The 26,759-nt window shown below is 37.3% G+C and overlaps 1 protein-coding gene across 1 annotated transcript in view; it reads right to left on the bottom strand.

Moving 5' to 3' along the window:
- The window catches only part of dnaaf4 (dynein axonemal assembly factor 4), a 212,235-nt gene that overhangs the window by 88,889 nt on the left and 96,587 nt on the right, over positions 1-26,759 (bottom strand). The window lies entirely within an intron of this gene.

Genomic DNA, 26,759 nt, shown 5'->3' with positions numbered 1-26,759 from the left:
CCACCTGCCAAGTCATTACCTAACAATAAAGAAATACCCTTCACAGGTAAGCTATGCTGTAATCCTACTTTAACAAATCCTGTAACTAACCCTGACTTTAAATTTACTTTATGTAAATGTACAGGCATAAAATCACTTCCAACACCTCTTATGTAATTTACCTCACCAGTATCAGACTCTTCATTAAACTTCAACACACTGTCTAACATCAATGATTGAGAAGCACCAGTATCCCTAAGGATTTTTATTGGCACCAGAGTAGATCCTTCCTTCAAGGATACAAACCCTTCAGTTATAAAATGATCATATCCCTTTCTAACTTGGTCAGACTCTAACAAAGCCTCATTTATGTTTATCAAACCCTGTAACTTTACAGGTGCTTCAGTATGTTGCACACAAGCATCTGGAACTGCTTCCTTCTCTTTCTTTTTCAATTTGAAACAGTTAGCTATTACATGGCCAGGCTTCTTACAATAGTTACAAGTAAGACCAAACTGTCTTTCCTTCACAGGCTTTCCTTTCTCATCAACTTTCTCATTAACCTCCGATTTAATTTCAAATTTACCTGGAGTCTCCATGTTATTTTTCCTCTTAAAAATTCTGCCCTGAGGAAATTTGTTCTTATGGAACAAAACATATTCATCAGCTAATCTAGCACAGTCCTGCAATTTATCAGTATCCTTCTCATTTAAGTAGGTCCTTACTTCAACAGGAATGCTTCTTTTAAATTCCTCCATTAAAATCAGCTCTCTCAATGTATTATAGTCCCCATTTACATTTTTAGAAGAAACCCATCTCTCAAAACACATAGCTTTATCATAGGCAAATTCCACATAAGTTTTTTCCACAGACTTTTTCAAACTTCTGAATCTTTCCCTATATGCTTCTGGGACTAACTCATATGCGTTTAAAATATGCCGCTTTACAATATCATAATCAAGTGCTTGCGCAGCTGTTAAAGCTGTGTAAACTTGTTGTGCTTTGCCTTTAATTACACTCTGTAACAACACTGACCATTTATCTTTCGGCCACTCTGACATCCGAGCAATAGTTTCAAAATGTTGAAAATATCTTTCCACTTCTGTTTCACTAAATGGAGGGACCAATTTAATTTCTTGACTAGCAACAAACGTTTTTTTAGAACCAGGAGACTGATTCCCAGACTTTAATTCCTCCATTGCATATGCAAATTCTCTCTGCTTTTGTTCCATCTCCAATTTACACCTCTCCAATTTCATTTGTTCGATTTGCAACTGCATCTCCAGATTACTTATTGGAAACGACTCTAAAATCGATTCATCAAAAACACCCGAATCCACATAGTGTGACGCGATTTTTCTCTGTATCACAGCCTTAGAAGTAGTCTGCAAAATACCTTTAAGTCGCAATCTACTAGCTATCTCAAACACCTCAGTTTTTCTCGCATTCGCCAACACCTCCGCAGCTGGCGAAGCCAGAAACTCATCAATATTCATTGCTGCCGAATACCACAACAAGCCAAACAAAAGAACCGAGTAATCCCCGTTTCCAAAACACCGATATAAAAGTCAGCAAGCATTTAAACTCAAAAGATTCAATCCAGAGGCAGCCCCCATATTTAATGTTACGTATTCAGGCAACAATAAATATATGAGTTCGGCAAGGGTTCCTTATAACAAACAACACGTTTATTAAACACAGAAAACAAACCCCCCAAAAGTAAACAAACACTACCGTAACCGGAAACAGCTGCTGAGCGGCTGTTCAAACAGTTCGTAGAGTGATATTCCAAAACAGTTCTTTAAAGTGGTATTGCCAAAAGTTCGATATGCTCACAGTCCAGTTAAAAGGAGAGACATTACAGGACGATTTAGGTTCTCTTTCACGTCGCTTGCTTCGATCCCTGACGTCGAACTTCCCACGAAGAATTCACGAAACAGAACGGCTTAAAGGCACTGACCTTTCCTTCTCCACTACCTTCAATCCTTTCTAGGTAAACCTAGGGATTAACACGAAGATAGTCAACGAAATCCTTCCAAATAAGGATCAAACAAAGGTCGCCCCCGTTTCACCGTAGAAAGTGATTCTCCTCGATCTTTAACTTCCAACTTTGAATCTTCACTCTCCTCTAATTCTCAAACTAACAGAATCATAAAGAACCTGCTGGCAATAACCTTTTAAACTTTAGGCATTAAATAAAAACTTCATCCTTCAACTAAACTGCTTCATCACTTCAAACACGCAGTGGCATGAAGTCAACCTGGCAAATCCAGCCACGAACTGCCCCTCCTCACAGGGTGGGGTCTACCTTTTATAACCTGTAAAAAAATCCCGTCACATGATCTCTACTGGCGGGAAAATGACGTCACTCCACCATCACAAGACCATCACCTCAAGTCCAGTACAGCTTCAACCCCAGTCACATGACAAGGGCTCCACTGTCATGTGTCACGAGTACGTAACAGTACAAATCCTTAAAACAAAATGAATTGAATAGAAAGTAATGCATTCAACTCCATTGAGTGTGTAGTTCAATTTTGCTGAAACAAGTATGTGTTAACATGATGTAAACCTGATTATTATACTCGCCATACGATTTACTGTAGCCTAAAAACAATTTTATCAGTGTGCTAGAAAAGCTCCAGAAGTTACTTTCAGTAACATCACCTTTTCTACACTGTCGAACATTAGTGTTTACAGAACAAAACCAAGTCATTGGCTGTTCCACTCTGAAAGTTATGAGATAGCTCCCTGAATTCAGCTTGTATTCGAATATTCCATGGCACTGAATACTCTACATGCAATATCTATACAGATGCACATCACCCTGAGTAGTTATATGCACAGACTTAACACAAAACGCATTCAATAGATAGTAATGCATTCAGCTCAATGGAGTGTACAAATCAATTTTGCTGAAAACTACTATGTGCTAACTTGATGAAAACTTTATTATATTGCTTGCTATATCATTTAGATTACCCTGCAACAAAGTTTTTGAGTGTACTACCAAAGCTCCAGAAGTTACTTTCAGTAACATCACCTTTTCTACACAGTGGAACAATCGCTTTTACAGAACAAAACTAAGTCATTGGCTGTTCCACTCTAAATGTCACCAGGTAGGTTCCTGAATTCAGCTAGCTTTTGAGTATACCATGGCACTGACCACTCTACATGCAATATCTATACAGTTGCATATCACCCTGAGTAGTTATGTACAAATCCTTAAAGCAAAATGCATTGTACAGAGATAAATGCATTCAACTCCATTGAGTGTGTAGTTCCATTTTGCTGAAACTTGTATGTGCTAACTTGATGTAAACCTTATTATGTTGCTTCCTATATGATTTAGAGTAGCCTGCAACAAATTTTATAAGTGTATTACCAAAGCTCCAGAAGTTACCTTCAGTAACATCACCTATTCTACACAGTGGAACATTAGCATTTACAGAACAAAATCAAGTCATTGGCTGTTCCACTCTAAATGTCACCAGGTAGGTTCCTGAATTCAGGTAGCATTTGAGTATACCTTCGCACTGACCACTCTACATGCAATATCCATACAGTTCCATATATAACCCTGAGTAGTTATGTACAAATCCTTAAAACAAAATGCATTGAATAGTAAGTAATGCATTCAACTCCATTGAGTGAATAGTTCAATTTTGCTGAAGACCAGTATGTGCCAACATGATGTAAACCTTATTATTCTACTCACCATATGATTTAGAGTAGTCTGCAAACAATTTTATCAGTGTGTTACCAAATCTCCAGAAGTTACTTTCAGTAACATCACCTTTTCTAGACCGTGCAAAATTAGCGTTTACAGAGCTAAAGCAAGTCATTGGCTGTTCCACTCTGAAAGTTATGAGATAGCTCCCTGAATTCAGCTTGTATTCGAATATTCCATGGCACTGAATACTCTACATGCAATATCTATACAGATCCACATCACCCTGAGTAGTTAAATGCACAGACTTAACACAAAACGCATTCAATAGATAGTAATGCATTCAGCTCAATGGAGTGTACAGATCAATTTTGCTGAAAACTACTATGTGCTAACTTGAAGTAAACCTTATTGGTTAGTAAACCTTGCTATATCATTTAGATTAGCCTGCAACCAATTTTTTGAGTGTACTACCAAAGCTCCAGAAGTTACTTTCAGTAACATCACCTTTTCTACACAGCGTTTGAGTATACCATGTACCTGACCACTCTACAAGCAATATCTATACAGTTCCATATCACCCTGAGTAGTTATGTACAAATCCTTAAAACAAAATGCATTGAATACAAAGTAATGCATTCAACTCCATTGAGTGTGTAGTTCAATTTTGCTGAAACTAGTATGTGTTAACATGATGTAAACCTTATTATTATACTCACCATATGATTTAGAGTAGTCTGCAACCAATTTTATCAGTGTGTTACCAAAGCACCAGAAGTTACTTTAAGTAACATCACCTTTTCTAGACCGTGCAAAAGTAGCGTTTACAGAGCTAAAGCAAGTCATTGGCTGTTCCACTCTAAATATCACCACGTAGGTTCCTGAATGTAGCTAGCATTTGAGTATACCATGGCACTGACCACTCTACATGCATATCTATACAGTCCCATATCAACCTGAGTAGTTATGTACAAATCCGTAAAACAAATGCTTTGAATAATATGTAATGCATTCAACTCCATTGAGTGTATAGTTCAATTTTGATGATGACGAGTATGTGCCAACATGATGTAACCCTTATTATTATACTCACCATATGATTTAGAGTAGTCTGAAAACAATTTTATCAGTGTGTTAACAAAGCTCCAGAATTTACGTTCAGTAACATCACCCTTTCTACACAGTGGAACAATAGCGTTTACAGAGCTAAAGTAGGTCATTGGCTATTCCACTCTAAATGTCACCAAGTAGGTTCCTGAATTCAGCTAGCATTTGAGTATACCATTGCACTGACAACTTAACATGCTATCTCTATACAGTTCCATATCACCCTGAGTAGTTATGTCCAAATCCTTAACACAAAATGCATTGAATAGTAAGTAATGTATTCAACTCCATTGAGTGTATAGTTCAATCTTGCTGAAAACTGGTATGTGCTAACATGATGTAAAACTTATTATTATACTCAACATATGATTTAGAGTAGTCTGCAACCAATTTTATCTATGTGCTAGCAAACATCCAGAAGTTACGTTCAGTAACATCACCTTTTCTACACAGTGGAATACAAGCGTTCACAGAGCTAAAACATGTCATTGGCTGCTCCACCCAAAATGTCAGCAGGTAGGTTGCTGAATTCAGCTAGCATTTTACTATAACATGGCACTGACCACTCTACATGCAAGATCTATACTGTTCCATATCACCCTGAGAAGTTATGTACATATCCTTAAAAAATGCATTGAATAATATGTAATGCTTTCAACTCCTTTGAGTGTATAGTTCAATTTTGCTGATGACAAGTATGTGCCAACATGATGTAACCCTTATTATTATACTCACCATATGATTTAGAGTAGTCTGAAAACAATTTTATCAGTGTGTTACCAAATCTCCAGAAGTTACATTCAGTAACATCACCCTTTCGACACAGTGGGAAACTAGCGTTTACAGAGCTAAAGCAGGTCATTGGCTGTTCCACTCTAAATGTCACCAAGTAGGTTCCTGAATTCAGCTAGCATTTGAGTATACCATGGCACTGTCAACTTAACATGCAAGCTCTATACAGTTCCATATCACCCTGAGTAGTTATGTACAAATCCTTAAAACTAAATGCATTCATTACAAAGTAATGCATTCAACTCCATTGAGTGTGTTGTTCAATTTTGCTGAAACTAGTATGTGTTAACAGGATGTAAACCTTATTATTATACTCAACATATGATTTAGAGTAGTCTGCAACCAATTTTATCTATGTGCTAGCAAACCTCCAGAAGTTACGTTCAGTAACATCACCTTTTCTACACAGTGGAATACAAGCTTTCACAGAGCTAAAACATGTCATTGGCTGCTCCACTCTAAATATCAGCAGGTAGGTTGCTGAATTCAGCTAGCATTTTACTATAACATGGCACTGACCACTCTACATGCAAGATCTATACAGTTCCATATCACCCTGAGAAGTTATGTACATATCCTTAAAAAAATGCATTGAATAATATGTAATGCTTTCAACTCCATTGAGTGTATAGTTCAATTTTGCTGATGACGAGTATGTGCCAACATGATGTAACCCTTATTATTATACTCACCATATGATTTAGAGTAGTCTGAAAACAATTTTATCAGTGTGTTAACAAAGCTCCAGAATTTACGTTCAGTAACACCACCCTTTCTACACAGTGGAACAATAGCGTTTACAGAGCTAAAGTAGGTCATTGGCTATTCCACTCTAAATGTCACCAAGTAGGTTCCTGAATTCAGCTAGCATTTGAGTATACCATTGCACTGACAACTTAACATGCAATCTCTATACAGTTCCATATCACCCTGAGTAGTTATGTACAAATCCTTAACACAAAATGCATTGAATACTAAGTAATGTATTCAACTCCATTGAGTGTACAGTTCAATCTTGCTGAAAACTACTATGTGCTAACTTAATATAAACCTCATTATCTTGCTTCCTATATGATTTAGAGTAGTCTCCAACCAATTTTTTCAGTGTATTCCCAAAGCTTCAGACGTTTCTTTCAATAACAACACCTTTTCTACACAGTGGATTAATATCGTTTACAAAGCTAATGCACGTCATTGGCTGCTCCACTCTAAATGTCACCACGTAGGTTCCTGAATTTAGCTAGCATTTCAGTATGCCATGGCAATGAGTCTCTACATGCAATATCTATACAGATCCTCATCACCCTGAGTAGTTATGTACAAATCCTTAAAACAAAATGCATTGAATGGAAAGTAATGCATTCAACTCCATTGACTGTGTAGCTCAATATTGCTCAGACTAGCATTTGTTAACATGATCTAAACATTATTATACTCACCATATGATTTAGAGTAGCTTGAAACCAAGTTTATCAGTGTGCTACCAAAGCTCCAGAAGTTACTTTCAGTAACATCACCCTTTCTACACAGTGGAACAATAGCATTTACAGAGCTAAAGCAGGTCATTGGCTGTTCCACTCTAAATGTCACCAGGTAGGTTCCTGAAATCAGCTAGCATTTGAATATACCATGGCACTGACCACTCTACATTCAATATCTATACAGTTCCATATCACCCTGAGAAGTTATGTACAAATCCTTGAAACAAAATGCATTGAACAGTAGGTAATGCATTCAACTCCATTGATTGTGTAGTTCAATTTAGCTGAAGACCAGTATGTGCCAACATGATGTAAATCGTATTATTGTACACACCATATGATTTAGAGTAGTCTGCAAACAATTTTATCAGTGTGTTGCCAAAGCTCCAGAAGTTACGTTCAGTAACATCACGTTTTCTACAATGTCGAACATGAGTGTTACAGAACAAAACCAACTCATTGGCTGTTCCACTCAGAAAGCTATGAGATAGGTCCCTGAATTCAGCTTGCATTCGAGAAATCCATGGCAATGAGTACTCTACATGCAATATCTATACAGATCCACTTCCCCCTGAGTAGTTATATCCACAGACTTAACACAGAACGCATTGAATAGATAATAATGCATTCAGCTCAATGGAGTGTACAGATCAATTTTGCTGAAAACTACTATGTGCTAACTTGATGTAAACCTTATTATATTGCTTGCTATATCATTTAGATTAGCCTGCAACCAATTTTTTGAGTGTACTACCAAAGCTCCAGAAGTTATTTTCAGTAACATCACCTTTTCTACACAGTGGAACAATAGCGTTTACAGAGCTAAAGCAAGTCATTGGCTGTTCCACTCTGAATGTCACCTCGTAGGTTCCTGAATTCAGCTAGCATTTGAGTATACCATGGCACTGATTACTCTACATGCAATATCTATACAGCTCCATATCACGCTGAGTAGTTATGTACAAATCCTTAAAACAAAATGAATTGAATAGAAAGTAATGCATTCAACACCATTGAGTGTGTAGTTCAATTTTGCTGAAACCATTATGTGTTAACATGATGTAAACCTGATTATTATACTCACCATACGATTTACTGTAGCCTGAAAACAATTTTATCAGTGTGCTAGAAAAGCTCCAGAAGTTACTTTCAGTAACATCACCTTTTCTAAACTGTCGAACATTAGTGTTTACAGAACAAAACCAAGTCATTGGCTGTTCCACTCTGAAAGTTATGAGATAGCTCCCTGAATTCAGCTTGTATTCGAATATTCCATGGCACTGAATACTCTACATGCAATATCTATACAGATCCACATCACCCTGAGTAGTTATATGCACAGACTTAACACAAAACGCATTCAATAGATAGTCATGCATTCAGCTCAATGGAGTGTACAGATCAATTTTGCTGAAAACTACTATGTGCTAACTTGAAGTAAACCTTATTGGTTAGTAAACCTTGCTATATCATTTAGATTAGCCTGCAACCAATTTTTTGAGTGTACTACCAAAGCTCCAGAAGTTACTTTCAGTAACATCACCTTTTCTACACAGTGGAACAATCGCTTTTACAGAACAAAACCAAGTCATTGGCTGTTCCACTCTAAATGTCACCAGGTAGGTTCCTGAATTCAGCTAGCTTTTGAGTATACCATGGCACTGACCACTCTACATGCAATATCTATACAGTTGCATATCACCCTGAGTTGTTATGTACAAATCCTTAAAGCAAAATGCATTGTATAGAGATAAATGCATTCAACTCCATTGAGTGTGTAGTTCCATTTTGCTGAAACTCGTATGTGCTATCTTGATGTAAACCTTATTATGTTGCTTCCTATATGATTTAGAGTAGCCTGCAACAAATTTTATAAGTGTATTACCAAAGCTCCAGAAGTTACCTCCAGTAACATCACCTTTTCTACACAGTGGAACATTAGCATTTACAAAACAAAATCAAGTCATTGGCTGTTCCACTCTAAATGTCACCAGGTAGGTTCCTGAATTCAGCTAGCATTTGAGTATACCTTCGCACTGACCACTCTACATGCAATATCCATACAGTTCCATATATAACACTGAGTAGTTATGTACAAATCCTTAAAACAAAATGCATTGAATAGTAAGTAATGCATTCAACTCCATTGAGTGAATAGTTCAATTTTGCTGAAGACCAGTATGTGCCAACATGATGTAAACCTTATTATTCTACTCACCATATGATTTAGAGTAGTCTGCAAACAATTTTATCAGTGTGTTACCAAATCTCCAGAAGTTACTTTCAGTAACATCACCTTTTCTACACAGTGGGACAATACCTTTTACAGAGCTGAAGCAAGTCATTGGCTGTTCCACTCTAAATGTCACCACGATAGTTCCTGATTTCAGCTAGCGTTTGAGTATACCATGTACCTGACCACTCTACAAGCAATATCTATACAGTTCCATATCACCCTGAGTAGTTATGTACAAATCCTTAAAACAAAATGCATTGAATACAAAGTAATGCATTCAACTTCATTGAGTGTGTAGTTCAATTTTGCTGAAACTAGTATGTGTTAACATGATGTAAACCTTATTATTATACTCACCATATGATTTAGAGTAGTCTGCAACCAATTTTATCAGTGTGTTACCAAAGCACCAGAAGTTACTTTAAGTAACATCACCTTTTCTAGACCGTGCAAAAGTAGCGTTTACAGAGCTAAAGCAAGTCATTGGCTGTTCCACTCTAAATGTCACCAAGTAGGTACCTGAATGTAGCTAGCATTTGAGTATACCATGGCACTGACCACTCTACATGCATATCTATACAGTCCCATATCAACCTGAGAAGTTATGTACAAATCCGTAAAACAAATGCTTTGAATAATATGTAATGCATTCAACTCCATTGAGTGTATAGTTCAATTTTGATGATGACGAGTATGTGCCAACATGATGTAACCCTTATTATTATACTCACCATATGATTTAGAGTAGTCTGAAAACAATTTTATCAGTGTGTTAACAAAGCTCCAGAATTTACGTTCAGTAACAGCACCCTTTCTACACAGTGGAACAATAGCGTTTACAGAGCTAAAGTAGGTCATTGGCTATTCCACTCTAAATGTCACCAAGTAGGTTCCTGAATTCAGCTAGCATTTGAGTACACCATTGCACTGACAACTTAACATGCTATCTCTATACAGTTCCATATCACCCTGAGTAGTTATGTACAAATCCTTAACACAAAATGCATTGAATAGTAAGTAATGTATTCAACTCCATTGAGTGTATAGTTCAATCTTGCTGAAAACTGGTATGTGCTAACATGATGTAAAACTTATTATTATACTCAACATATGATTTAGAGTAGTCTGCAACCAATTTTATCTATGTGCTAGCAAACCTCCAGAAGTTACGTTCAGTAACATCACCTTTTCTACACAGTGGAATACAAGCTTTCACAGAGCTAAAACATGTCATTGGCTGCTCCACTCTAAATATCAGCAGGTAGGTTGCTGAAATCAGCTAGCATTTTACTATAACATGGCACTGACCACTCTACATGCAAGATCTATACAGTTCCATATCACCCTGAGAAGTTATGTACATATCCTTAAAAAAATGCATTGAATAATATGTAATGCTTTCAACTCCATTGAGTGTATAGTTCAATTTTGATGATGACGAGTATGTGCCAACATGATGTAACCCTTATTATTATACTCACCATATGATTTAGAGTAGTCTGAAATCAATTTTATCAGTGTGTTAACAAAGCTCCAGAATTTACGTTCAGTAACACCACCCTTTCTACACAGTGGAACAATAGCGTTTACAGAGCTAAAGTAGGTCATTGGCTATTCCACTCTAAATGTCACCAAGTAGGTTCCTGAATTCAGCTAGCATTTGAGTATACCATTGCACTGACAACTTAACATGCAATCTCTATACAGTTCCATATCACCCTGAGTAGTTACGTACAAATCCTTAACACAAAATGCATTGAATACTAAGTAATGTATTCAACTCCATTGAGAGTACAGTTCAATCTTGCTGAAAACTGGTATGTGCTAACATGATGTAAAACTTATTATTATACTCAACATATGATTTAGAGTAGTCTGCAACCAATTTTATCTATGTGCTAGCAAACTTCCAGAAGTTACGTTCAGTAACATCACCTTTTCTTCACAGTGGAATACAAGCGTTCACAGAGCTAAAACATGTCATTGGCTGCTCCACCCAAAATGTCAGCAGGTAGGTTGCTGAATTCAGCTACCATTTTACTATAACATGGCACTGCCCACTCTACATGCAATATCTATACTGTTCCATATTACCCTGAGTATTTATTTACAAACCCTTAACACAAAACGCATGGAATATTTAGTAATGCATTCAGCTCAATGGAGTGTACAGATCAATTTTGCTGAAAACTACTATGTGCTAACTTGATATAAACCTCATTATCTTGCTTCCTATATGATTTAGAGTAGTCTCCAACCAATTTTTTCAGTGTATTCCCAAAGCTTCAGACGTTTCTTTCAATAACATCACCTTTTCTACACAGTGGATTAATATCGTTTACAAAGCTAATGCACGTCATTGGCTGCTCCACTCTAAATGTCACCACGTAGGTTCCTGAATTTAGCTAGCATTTCAGTATGCCATGGCAATGAGTCTCTACATGCAATATCTATACAGATCCTCATCACCCTGAGTAGTTATGTACAAATCATTAAAACAAAATGCATTGAATGGAAAGTAATGCATTCAACTCCATTGACTGTGTAGTTCAATATTGCTCAGACTAGCATTTGTTAACATGATCTAAACATTATTATACTCACCATATGATTTAGAGTAGCTTGAAACCAAGTTTATCAGTGTGCTACCAAAGCTCCAGAAGTTACTTTCAGTAACATCACCCTTTCTACACAGTGGAACAATAGCGTTTACAGAGCTAAAGCAGGTCATTGGCTGTTCCACTCTAAATGTCACCAGGTAGGTTCCTGAAATCAGCTAGCATTTGAATATACCATGGCACTGACCACTCTACATTCAATATCTATACAGTTCCATATCACCCTGAGAAGTTATGTACAAATCCTTGAAACAAAATGCATTGAACAGTATGTAATGCATTCAACTCCATTGATTGTGTAGTTCAATTTAGCTGAAGACCAGTATGTGCCAACATGATGTAAATCGTATTATTGTACACACCATATGATTTAGAGTAGTCTGCAAACAATTTTATCAGTGTGTTGCCAAAGCTCCAGAAGTTACGTTCAGTAACATCACATTTTCTACAATGTCGAACATGAGTGTTACAGAACAAAACCAACTCATTGGCTGTTCCACTCAGAAAGCTATGAGATAGGTCCCTGAATTCAGCTTGCATTCGAGAAATCCATGGCAATGAGTACTCTACATGCAATATCTATACAGATCCACTTCCCCCTGAGTAGTTATATACACAGACTTAACACAGAACGCATTGAATAGATAGTAATGCATACAGCTCCATGGACTGTACAGATCAATGTTGCTGAAAGCAACCGTGAGCCAACTTGATGTCAATCTTATTATATTGCTTCCTATATGATTTCGAGTAGCCTGCAACCAATGTTATGAGTGTATTCCCAAAGTTCCAGAAGTTTCTTTCAGTAACATCACCTTTTCTACACAGTGGAACAATAGCGTTTACAGAGCTAAAGCAGGAAATTGGCTGTTCCACTCTAAATGTCACCAGGTAGGTTCCTGAAATCAGCTAGCATTTGAATATACCATGGCACTGACCACTCTACATGCAATATCTATACAGTTCCATATCACCCTGAGTAGTTATCTACAAAACCTTGAAACAAAATGCATTGAACAGTATGTAATGCATTCAACTCCATTGATTGTGTAGTTCAATTTAGCTGAAGACCAGTATGTGCCAACATGATGTAAATCGTATTATTGTACACACCATATGATTTAGAGTAGACTGCAAACAATTTTATCAGTGTGTTAAAAAAGCTCAAGAAGTTACGTTCAGTAACATCACCTTTTCTACACAGTGGAACACTAGAGTTTACAGAGCTAAAACATGTCATTGGCTGTTCCACTCTAAATGTCACCGGGTAGGTTCCCTGAATTCAGCTAGCATTTTACTATACCATGGCAGTGACCACTCTACATGCAATATCTATCCAGTTCCATATCACCCTCAGTAGTTATGTACAAATCCTTAACACAAAATGCATTGAATAGTAAGTAATGCATTCAACACCATTGAGTGTATAGTTCAATTTTGCTGAAAACTAGTATGTGCTAACATGATGTAAACCTTATTATTATACTCACCATATGATTTAGAGTAGTCTGCAACCAATTTTAACTGTGTGCTAGCAAAGCTGCGGAAGTTAGGTTCAGTAACATCACCTTTTCTACACAGTGGAACACAAGCGTTTACAGAGCTGAAACATGTCATTGTCTGCTACACTCTAAATGTCACCAGGTAGGTTCCTGAATTCAGCTAGTAATTTACTATACCAGGGCACTGACCTCTCTACATGCAATATCTATACAGTTCCTCATCACCCTGAGTAGTTATGTAGAAATCCTTAACACAAAACGCATTATATATATAGTAATGCATTAAGCTCAATGGAGTGTACAGATCAATTTTGCTGAAAACTACTATGTGCTAACTTGATGAAAGCTTTATTATATTGCTTGCTATATCATTTAGATTACCCACCAAACAATTTTTTGAGTGTACTACCAAAGCTCCAGAAGTTACCTTCAGTAACATTACCTTTTCTACACAGTGGAACAATCACTTTCACAGAACAAAACCAAGTCATTGGATGTTGCACACTAAATATCACCAGGTAGGTTCCTGAATTCAGCTAGCATTTGAGTATACCATGGCCCTGAACACTCTATAGGCTATATCTATACAGTTCCATATCACACTGAGTAGTTATATATAAATCCTTAAAACAAAATGCATTGAATAGAAAGTAATGCATTCAACTCCATTGAGTGTATAGTTCAACGTTGCTGATGACCAGTATGTGCTAGCATGATGTAAACCTTATTATTATACTCACCATATGATTTAGAGTAGTCTGCAACCAATTTTATCTGTGTGCTACCAAAGCTCCAGCAGTTACTTTCAGTAACATCACCTTTTCTGCACAGTGTAATAATAGCGTTTACAAAGCTAATGAAAGTCATTGGCTGTTCCACTCTAAATGTCACCACGTAGGTTCCTGAATTTAGCTAGCATTTCAGTATGCCATGGCAATGAGTCTCTACATGCAATATCTATACAGATCCTCATCACCCTGTGTAGTTATCTGTACAGACTTAACACAGAACGCATTGAATGCATAGTAATGCATTCAGCTCCATGGACTGTACAGATCAATTTTGCTGAAAACTACTATGTGCTAACTTGATGTAAACCTTATTATATTGCTTCCTATATGATTTAGAGTAGCCTGCAACCAATGTTATGAGTGTATTCCCAAAGCTCCAGAAGTTGCTTTCAGTAACATCACCTTTTCTACACAGTGGAACAATAGCGTTTACAGAGCTAAAGCAGGTCATTGGCTCTTCCACTCTAAATGTCCCCTGGTTGGTTCCTGAAATCAGCTAGCATTTGAGTATGCCATGGCACTGCCCACTCTACATACAATATCTATACAGTTTCATATCACCCTGAGTAGTTATGTACAAATCCTTAAAACAAAATGCATTGAATGAAAAGTAATGCATTCAACTCCATTGACTGTGTCGTTCAATATTGCTCAGACTAGCATGAGTTAACATGATGTAAACATTATTATACTCACCATATGATTTAGAGTAGCTTGAAACCAAGTTTATCAGAGTGCTAAAAAGCTCCAGAAGTTACTTTCAGTAACATCACCCTTTCTACACTGTCGAACATTAGCGTTTACAGAACAAAACCAACTCATTGGCTGTTCCACTCAGAAAGCTATGAGATAGGTCCCTGAATTCAGCTTGCATTCGAGGAATCCATGGCAATGAGTACTCTACATGCAATATCTACACAGATCTACTTCCCCCTGAGTAGTTATATCCACAGACTTAACACAGAACGCATTGAATAGATAGTAATGCATTCAGCTCCATGGACTGTACAGATCAATTTTGCTGAAAACTACTATGTGATAACTTGATGTAAACCTTATTATATTGCTTCCTATATGATTTAGAGTAGCCTGCAACCAGTTTTATGAGTGTATTCCCAAAGCTCCAGAAGGTTCCTTCAGTAACATCACCTTTTCTAGACTGTGGAACAATAGCATTTACAGAACAAAACCAGGTCATTGGCTGTTCCACTCGAAATGTCACCAGGTAGGTTCCTGAATTCAGCTAGCATTTGAGAATCCCATGGCACTGGCAACTCAACATGCAATCTTTATTTTGTTCCATATCTCCCTGAGTAGTTATGTACAAATCCTTAACACAAAATGCATTGAATAGTAAGCAATGCATTCAACTCCATTGAGTGTATAGTTCAATTTTGCTGAAAACTAGTTTGTGCTAACATGATGTAAACCTTATTATTATACTCACCATATGATTTGGAGTAGTCTGCAAACAACTTTATCAGTGCGCTACCAAAGCTCCAGAAGTTAGGTTCAGTAACATCACCTTTTCTACACAGTGGAACACTAGCGTTTACAGAGCTAAAACATGTCATTGGCTGCTCCACTCTAAATGTCACCAGGTAGGTTCCCTGAATTCAGCTAGCATTTTACTATACCATGGCACGGACCGCTCTACAAGCAATATCTACACAGTTCCATATCACCCTGAGTAGTTATGTAGAAATCCTTAACACAAAACGCATTATATATATAGTAATGCATTAAGCTCAATGGAGTGTACAGATCAATTTTGCTGAAAACTACTATGTGCTAACTTGATGAAAGCTTTATTATATTGCTTGCTATATCATTTAGATTACCCACCAAACAATTTTTTGAGTGTACTACCAAAGCTCCAGAAGTTACTTTCAGTAACATTACCTTTTCTACACAGTGGAACAATCGCTTTCACAGAACAAAACCAAGTCATTGGATGTTGCACACTAAATGTCACCAGGTAGGTTCCTGAATTCAGCTAGCATTTGAGTATACCATGGCCCTGAACACTCTATAGGCTATATCTATACAGTTCCATATCACACTGAGTAGTTATATATAAATCCTTAAAACAAAATGCATTGAATAGAAAGTAATGCATTCAACTCCATTGAGTGTATAGTTCAACGTTGCTGATGACCAGTATGTGCTAGCATGATGTAAACCTTATTATTATACTCACCATATGATTTAGAGTAGTCTGCAACCAATTTTATCTGTGTGCTACCAAAGCTCCAGCAGTTACTTTCAGTAACATCACCTTTTCTGCACAGTGTAATAATAGCGTTTACAAAGCTAATGAAAGTCATTGGCTGTTCCACTCTAAATGTCACCACGTAGGTTCCTGAATTTAGCTAGCATTTCAGTATCCCATGGCAATGAGTCTCTACATGCAATATCTATACAGATCCTCATCACCCTGTGTAGTTATCTGTACAGACTTAACACAGAACGCATTGAATGCATAGTAATGCATTCAGCTCCATGGACTGTACAGATCAATTTTGCTGAAAACTACTATGTGCTAACTTGATGTAAACCTTATTATATTGCTTCCTATATGATTTAGAGTAGCCTGCAACCAGTTTTATGAGTGTATTCCCAAAGCTCCAGAAGGTTCCTTCAGTAACATCACCTTTTCTAGACTGTGGAACAATAGCATTTACAGAACAAAACCAGGTCATTGGCTGTTCCACTCGAAATGTCACCAGGTAGGTTCCTGAATTCAGCTAGCATTTGAGAATCCCATGGCACTGGCAACTCAACATGCAATCTTTATTTTGTTCCATATCTCCCTGAGTAGTTATGTACAAATCCTTAACACAAAATGCATTGAATAGTAAGCAATGCATTCAACTCCATTGAGTGTATAGTTCAATTTTGCTGAAAACTAGTTTGTGCTAACATGATGTAAACCTTATTATTATACTCACCATATGATTTGGAGTAGTCTGCAAACAACTTTATCAGTGCGCTACCAAAGCTCCAGAAGTTACGTTCAGTAACATCACCTTTTCTACACAGTGGAACACTAGCGTTTACAGAGCTAAAACATGTCATTGGCTGCTCCACTCTAAATGTCACCAGGTAGGTTCCCTGAATTCAGCTAGCATTTTACTATACCATGGCACGGACCGCTCTACAAGCAATATCTACACAGTTCCATATCACCCTGAGTAGTTATGTAGAAATCCTTAACACAAAACGCATTATATATATAGTAATGCATTAAGCTCAATGGAGTGTACAGATCAATTTTGCTGAAAACTACTATGTGCTAACTTGATGAAAGCTTTATTATATTGCTTGCTATATCATTTAGATTACCCACCAAACAATTTTTTGAGTGTACTACCAAAGCTCCAGAAGTTACTTTCAGTAACATTACCTTTTCTACACAGTGGAACAATCGCTTTCACAGAACAAAACCAAGTCATTGGATGTTGCACACTAAATGTCACCAGGTAGGTTCCTGAATTCAGCTAGCATTTGAGTATACCATGGCCCTGAACACTCTATAGGCTATATCTATACAGTTCCATATCACACTGAGTAGTTATATATAAATCCTTAAAACAAAATGCATTGAATAGAAAGTAATGCATTCAACTCCATTGAGTGTATAGTTCAACGTTGCTGATGACCAGTATGTGCTAGCATGATGTAAACCTTATTATTATACTCACCATATGATTTAGAGTAGTCTGCAACCAATTTTATCTGTGTGCTACCAAAGCTCCAGCAGTTACTTTCAGTAACATCACCTTTTCTGCACAGTGTAATAATAGCGTTTACAAAGCTAATGAAAGTCATTGGCTGTTCCACTCTAAATGTCACCACGTAGGTTCCTGAATTTAGCTAGCATTTCAGTATCCCATGGCAATGAGTCTCTACATGCAATATCTATACAGATCCTCATCACCCTGTGTAGTTATCTGTACAGACTTAACACAGAACGCATTGAATGCATAGTAATGCATTCAGCTCCATGGACTGTACAGATCAATTTTGCTGAAAACTACTATGTGCTAACTTGATGTAAACCTTATTATATTGCTTCCTATATGATTTAGAGTAGCCTGCAACCAGTTTTATGAGTGTATTCCCAAAGCTCCAGAAGGTTCCTTCAGTAACATCACCTTTTCTAGACTGTGGAACAATAGCATTTACAGAACAAAACCAGGTCATTGGCTGTTCCACTCGAAATGTCACCAGGTAGGTTCCTGAATTCAGCTAGCATTTGAGAATCCCATGGCACTGGCAACTCAACATGCAATCTTTATTTTGTTCCATATCTCCCTGAGTAGTTATGTACAAATCCTTAACACAAAATGCATTGAATAGTAAGCAATGCATTCAACTCCATTGAGTGTATAGTTCAATTTTGCTGAAAACTAGTTTGTGCTAACATGATGTAAACCTTATTATTATACTCACCATATGATTTGGAGTAGTCTGCAAACAACTTTATCAGTGCGCTACCAAAGCTCCAGAAGTTAGGTTCAGTAACATCACCTTTTCTACACAGTGGAACACTAGCGTTTACAGAGCTAAAACATGTCATTGGCTGCTCCACTCTAAATGTCACCAGGTAGGTTCCCTGAATTCAGCTAGCATTTTACTATACCATGGCACGGACCGCTCTACAAGCAATATCTACACAGTTCCATATCACCCTGAGTAGTTATGTAGAAATCCTTAACACAAAACGCATTATATATATAGTAATGCATTAAGCTCAATGGAGTGTACAGATCAATTTTGCTGAAAACTACTATGTGCTAACTTGATGAAAGCTTTATTATATTGCTTGCTATATCATTTAGATTACCCACCAAACAATTTTTTGAGTGTACTACCAAAGCTCCAGAAGTTACTTTCAGTAACATTACCTTTTCTACACAGTGGAACAATCGCTTTCACAGAACAAAACCAAGTCATTGGATGTTGCACACTAAATGTCACCAGGTAGGTTCCTGAATTCAGCTAGCATTTGAGTATACCATGGCCCTGAACACTCTATAGGCTATATCTATACAGTTCCATATCACACTGAGTAGTTATATATAAATCCTTAAAACAAAATGCATTGAATAGAAAGTAATGCATTCAACTCCATTGAGTGTATAGTTCAACGTTGCTGATGACCAGTATGTGCTAGCATGATGTAAACCTTATTATTATACTCACCATATGATTTAGAGTAGTCTGCAACCAATTTTATCTGTGTGCTACCAAAGCTCCAGCAGTTACTTTCAGTAACATCACCTTTTCTGCACAGTGTAATAATAGCGTTTACAAAGCTAATGAAAGTCATTGGCTGTTCCACTCTAAATGTCACCACGTAGGTTCCTGAATTTAGCTAGCATTTCAGTATGCCATGGCAATGAGTCTCTACATGCAATATCTATACAGATCCTCATCACCCTGTGTAGTTATCTGTACAGACTTAACACAGAACGCATTGAATGCATAGTAATGCATTCAGCTCCATGGACTGTACAGATCAATTTTGCTGAAAACTACTATGTGCTAACTTGATGTAAGCCTTATTATATTGCTTCCTATATGATTTAGAGTAGCCTGCAACCAGTTTTATGAGTGTATTCCCAAAGCTCCAGAAGGTTCCTTCAGTAACATCACCTTTTCTAGACTGTGGAACAATAGCATTTACAGAACAAAACCAGGTCATTGGCTGTTCCACTCGAAATGTCACCAGGTAGGTTCCTGAATTCAGCTAGCATTTGAGAATCCCATGGCACTGGCAACTCAACATGCAATCTTTATTTTGTTCCATATCTCCCTGAGTAGTTATGTACAAATCCTTAACACAAAATGCATTGAATAGTAAGCAATGCATTCAACTCCATTGAGTGTATAGTTCAATTTTGCTGAAAACTAGTTTGTGCTAACATGATGTAAACCTTATTATTATACTCACCATATGATTTGGAGTAGTCTGCAAACAACTTTATCAGTGCGCTACCAAAGCTCCAGAAGTTACGTTCAGTAACATCACCTTTTCTACACAGTGGAACACTAGCGTTTACAGAGCTAAAACATGTCATTGGCTGCTCCACTCTAAATGTCACCAGGTAGGTTCCCTGAATTCAGCTAGCATTTTACTATACCATGGCACGGACCGCTCTACAAGCAATATCTACACAGTTCCATATCACCCTGAGTAGTTATGTAGAAATCCTTAACACAAAACGCATTATATATATAGTAATGCATTAAGCTCAATGGAGTGTACAGATCAATTTTGCTGAAAACTACTATGTGCTAACTTGATGAAAGCTTTATTATATTGCTTGCTATATCATTTAGATTACCCACCAAACAATTTTTTGAGTGTACTACCAAAGCTCCAGAAGTTACTTTCAGTAACATTACCTTTTCTACACAGTGGAACAATCGCTTTCACAGAACAAAACCAAGTCATTGGATGTTGCACACTAAATGTCACCAGGTAGGTTCCTGAATTCAGCTAGCATTTGAGTATACCATGGCCCTGAACACTCTATAGGCTATATCTATACAGTTCCATATCACACTGAGTAGTTATATATAAATCCTTAAAACAAAATGCATTGAATAGAAAGTAATGCATTCAACTCCATTGAGTGTATAGTTCAACGTTGCTGATGACCAGTATGTGCTAGCATGATGTAAACCTTATTATTATACTCACCATATGATTTAGAGTAGTCTGCAACCAATTTTATCTGTGTGCTACCAAAGCTCCAGCAGTTACTTTCAGTAACATCACCTTTTCTGCACAGTGTAATAATAGCGTTTACAAAGCTAATGAAAGTCATTGGCTGTTCCACTCTAAATGTCACCACGTAGGTTCCTGAATTTAGCTAGCATTTCAGTATGCCATGGCAATGAGTCTCTACATGCAATATCTATACAGATCCTCATCACCCTGTGTAGTTATCTGTACAGACTTAACACAGAACGCATTGAATGCATAGTAATGCATTCAGCTCCATGGACTGTACAGATCAATTTTGCTGAAAACTACTATGTGCTAACTTGATGTAAACCTTATTATATTGCTTCCTATATGATTTAGAGTAGCCTGCAACCAATGTTATGAGTGTATTCCCAAAGCTCCAGAAGTTGCTTTCAGTAACATCACCTTTTCTACACAGTGGAACAATAGCGTTTACAGAGCTAAAGCAGGTCATTGGCTCTTCCACTCTAAATGTCCCCTGGTTGGTTCCTGAAATCAGCTAGCATTTGAGTATGCCATGGCACTGCCCACTCTACATACAATATCTATACAGTTTCATATCACCCTGAGTAGTTATGTACAAATCCTTAAAACAAAATGCATTGAATGAAAAGTAATGCATTCAACTCCATTGACTGTGTCGTTCAATATTGCTCAGACTAGCATGAGTTAACATGATGTAAACATTATTATACTCACCATATGATTTAGAGTAGCTTGAAACCAAGTTTATCAGAGTGCTAAAAAGCTCCAGAAGTTACTTTCAGTAACATCACCCTTTCTACACTGTCGAACATTAGCGTTTACAGAACAAAACCAACTCATTGGCTGTTCCACTCAGAAAGCTATGAGATAGGTCCCTGAATTCAGCTTGCATTCGAGGAATCCATGGCAATGAGTACTCTACATGCAATATCTACACAGATCCACTTCCCCCTGAGTAGTTATATCCACAGACTTAACACAGAACGCATTGAATAGATAGTAATGCATTCAGCTCCATGGACTGTACAGATCAATTTTGCTGAAAACTACTATGTGCTAACTTGATGTAAACCTTATTATATTGCTTCCTATATGAATTAGAGTAGTCTGCAACCAGTTTTATGAGTGTATTCCCAAAGCTCCAGAAGGTTCCTTCAGTAACATCACCTTTTCCAGACTGTGGAACAATAGCATTTACAGAACAAAACCAGGTCATTGGCTGTTCCACTCTAAATGTCACCAGGTAGGTTCCTGAATTCAGCTAGCATTTGAGAATCCCATGGCACTGGCAACTCAACATGCAATCTTTATTTTGTTCCATATCTCCCTGAGTAGTTATGTACAAATCCTTAACACAAAATGCATTGAATAGTAAGCAATGCATTCAACTCCATTGAGTGCATAGTTCAATTTTGCTGAAAACTAGTTTGTGCTAACATGATGTAAACCTTATTATTATACTCACCATATGATTTGGAGTAGTCTGCAAAAAACTTTATCAGTGCGCTACCAAAGCTCCAGAAGTTACGTTCAGTAACATCACCTTTTCTACACAGTGGAACACTAGCGTTTACAGAGCTAAAACATGTCATTGGCTGCTCCACTCTAAATGTCACCAGGTAGGTTCCCTGAATTCAGCTAGCATTTTATACCATGGCACGGACCACTCTACATGCAATATCTACACAGTTCCATATCACCCTGAGTAGTTATGTACAAATCCTTAACACAAAATGCATTGAATAGTAAGTAATGCATTCAACACCATTGAGTGTATAGTTCAATTTTGCTGAAAACTAGTATGTGCTAACATGATGTAAAACTTATTATTATACTCACCATATGATCTAGAGTAGTCTGAAAACAATTTTAACTGTGTGCTAGCAAAGCTGCGGAAGTTAGGTTCAGTAACATCACCTTTTCTACACAGTGGAACAATAGCGTTATACAGAGATAAAGCAGGTCATTGGCTGTTTCACTCTAAATATCACCAGGTAGGTTCCTGAAATCAGCTACCATTTGACTATGACATGTCACTGCCCACTCTACATGCAATATCTATACAGTTCCATATCACCCTGAGTAGTTATGTACAAATCCTTAAAACAAAATGCATTGAATGGAAAGTAATGCATTCAACTCCATTGACTGTGTAGTTCAATATTGCTCAGACTAGCATGAGTTAACATGATCTAAACATTATTATACTCACCGTATGATTTAGAGTAGCTTGAAACCAAGTTCAGCAGTGTGCTATCAAAGCTCCAGAAGTTACTTTCCGTAACATCACACTTTCCACACAGTCGAACATTAGCGTTTACAGAACAAAACCAACTCATTGGCTGTTCCACTCAGAAAGCTATGAGATAGGTCCCTGAATTCAGCTTGCATTCGAGGAATCCATGGCAATGAGTACTCTACATGCAATATCTACACAGATCCACTTCCCCCTGAGTAGTTATATCCACAGACTTAACACAGAACGCATTGAATAGATAGTAATGCATTCAGCTCCATGGACTGTACAGATCAATTTTGCTGAAAACTACTATGTGATAACTTGATGTAAACCTTATTATATTGCTTCCTATATGATTTAGAGTAGCCTGCAACCAGTTTTATGAGTGTATTCCCAAAGCTCCAGAAGGTTCCTTCAGTAACATCACCTTTTCTAGACTGTGGAACAATAGCATTTACAGAACAAAACCAGGTCATTGGCTGTTCCACTCGAAATGTCACCAGGTAGGTTCCTGAATTCAGCTAGCATTTGAGAATCCCAAGGCACTGGCAACTCAACATGCAATCTTTATTTTGTTCCATATCTCCCTGAGTAGTTATGTACAAATCCTTAACACAAAATGCATTGAATAGTAAGCAATGCATTCAACTCCATTGAGTGTATAGTTCAATTTTGCTGAAAACTAGTTTCTGCTAACATGATGTAAACCTTATTATTATACTCACCAAATGATTTGGAGTAGTCTGCAAACAACTTTATCAGTGCGCTACCAAAGCTCCAGAAGTTACGTTCAGTAACATCACCTTTTCTACACAGTGGAACACAAGCGTTTACAGAGCTGAAACATGTCATTGTCTGCTACACTCTAAATGTCACCAGGTAGGTTCCTGAATTCAGCTAGTAATTTACTATACCAGGGCACTGACCTCTCTACATGCAATATCTATACAGTTGCTCATCACCCTGAGTAGTTATGTAGAAATCCTAAACACAAAACGCATTATATATATATATAGTAATGCATTAAGCTCAATGGAGTGTACAGATCAATTTTGCTGAAAACTACTATGTGCTAACTTGATGAAAGCTTTATTATATTGCTTGCTATATCATTTAGATTACCCACCAAACAATGTTTTGAGTGTACTACCAAAGCTCCAGAAGTTACCTTCAGTAACATTACCTTTTCTACACAGTGGAACAATCGCTTTCACAGAACAAAACCAAGTCATTGGATGTTGCACACTAAATATCACCAGGTAGGTTCCTGAATTCAGCTAGCATTTGAGTATACCATGGCCCTGAACACTCTATAGGCTATATCTATACAGTTCCATATCACACTGAGTAGTTATATATAAATCCTTAAAACAAAATGCATTGAATAGAAAGTAATGCATTCAACTCCATTGAGTGTATAGTTCAACGTTGCTGATGACCAGTATGTGCTAGCATGATGTATCCCTTATTATTATACTCTCCATATGATTTAGAGTAGTCTGCAACCAATTTTATCTGTGTGCTACCAAAGCTCCAGAAGTTACGTTCAGTAACATCACCTTTTCTATTCAGTGGAACACTAGCGTTCACAGAGCTAAATCATCTCATTGGCTGCTCCACTCTAAATGTCAGCAGGTAGGTTCCTGAATTCAGCTAGCATTTTAGTTTACCATGGCACTGACCTCTCTACATGAAATATCTATACAGATCCTCATCACCCTGTGTAGTTATCTGTACAGACTTAACACAGAACGCATTGAATGCATAGTAATGCATTCAGCTCCATGGACTGTACAGATCAATTTTGCTGAAAACTACTATGTGCTAATTTGATGTAAACCTTATTATATTGCTTCCTATATGATTTAGAGTAGCCTGCAACCAATGTTATGAGTGTATTCCCAAAGCTCCAGAAGTTTCGTTCAGTAATATCACATTTTCTACACAGTGGAATAATAGCGTTTACAAAGCTAATGAAAGTCATTGGCTGTTCCACTCTAAATGTCACAACGTAGGTTCCTGAATTTAGCTTGCATTTCAGTATGCCATGGCAATGAGTCTCTACGTGCAATATCTATACAGATCCTCATCACCCTGTGTAGTTATCTGTACAGACTTAACACAGAACGCATTGAATGCATAGTAATGCATTCAGCTCCATGGACTGTACAGATCAATTTTGCTGAAAACTACTATGTGCTAATTTGATGTAAACCTTATTATATTGCTTCCTATATGATTTAGAGTAGCCTGCAACCAATGTTATGAGTGTATTCCCAAAGCTCCAGAAGTTTCGTTCAGTAACATCACCTTTTCTACACAGTGGAACAATAGCGTTTACAGAGCTAAAGCAGGTCATTGGCTGTTCCACTCTAAATGTCACCTGGTTGGTTCCTGAAATCAGCTAGCATTTGAGTATGCCGTGGCACTGCCCACTCTACATGCAATATCTATACAGTTCCATATCACCCTGAGTAGTTATGTACAAATCCTTAAAACAAAATGCATTGAATGGAAAGTAATGCATTCAACTCCATTGACTGTGTAGTTCAATATTGCTCAGACTAGCATGAGTTAACATGATCTAAACATTATAATACTCACCATATGATTTAGAGTAGCTTGAAACCAAGTTTATCAGTGTGCTAAAAAGCTCCAGAAGTAACTTTCAGTAACATCACCCTTTCTACACTGTCGAACATTAGCGTTTACAGAACAAAACCAACTCATTGGCTGTTCCACTCAGAAAGCTATGAGATAGGTCCCTGAATTCAGCTTGCATTCGATAAATCCAATGCATTGAGTACTCTACATGCAATATCTATACAGATCAACATCACCCTGAGTAGGTATATGCACAGACTTAACACAGAACGCATTGAATAGATAGTAATGCATTCATGACAGTAATGCATTCAGCTCCATGGTCTGTGCAGATCAATTTTGCTGAAAACAACTATGAGCCAACTTGATGTAAACCTTATTATGTTGCTTCCTATATGATTTAGAGTAGCCTGCAACCAGTTTTATGAGTGTATTCCCAAAGCTCCAGAAGTTTCGTTCAGTAACATCACCTTTTCTACACTGTGGTACAATAGCATTTACAGAACAAAACCAGGTCATTGGCTGTTCCACTCTAAATGTCACCAGGTAGGTTCCTGAATTCAACTAGCATTTGAGTATCCCATGGCACTGGCATTTCAACATGCAATCTTTATATTCTTCCATATCTCCCTGAGTAGTTATGTACAAATCCTTAACACAAAATGCATTGAATAGTAAGCAAAATATTCAACTCCATTGAGTGCATAGTTCAATTTTGCTGAAAACTAGTTTGTGCTAACATGATGTAAACCTTATTATTATACTCACCATATGATTTGGAGTAGTCTGCAAACAACTTTATCAGTGCGCTACCAAAGCTCCAGAAGTTACGTTCAGTAACATCACCTTTTCTACACAGTGGATCACTGGCGTTTACAGAGCTAAAACATGTCATTGGCTGCTCCACTCTAAATGTCACCGGGTAGGTTCCCTGAATTCAGCTAGCATTTTACTATACCATGGCTCGGACCTCTCTACATGCAATATCTATACAG

The sequence above is a fragment of the Hypanus sabinus genome, chromosome 28 (assembly GCF_030144855.1).
Source record: "Hypanus sabinus isolate sHypSab1 chromosome 28, sHypSab1.hap1, whole genome shotgun sequence".
Classification (NCBI taxonomy): Eukaryota; Metazoa; Chordata; class Chondrichthyes; order Myliobatiformes; family Dasyatidae; genus Hypanus; species Hypanus sabinus.
Note: the sequence above shows the minus strand (reverse complement) of the source record. Positions and strands in the feature narration are given on the sequence as shown.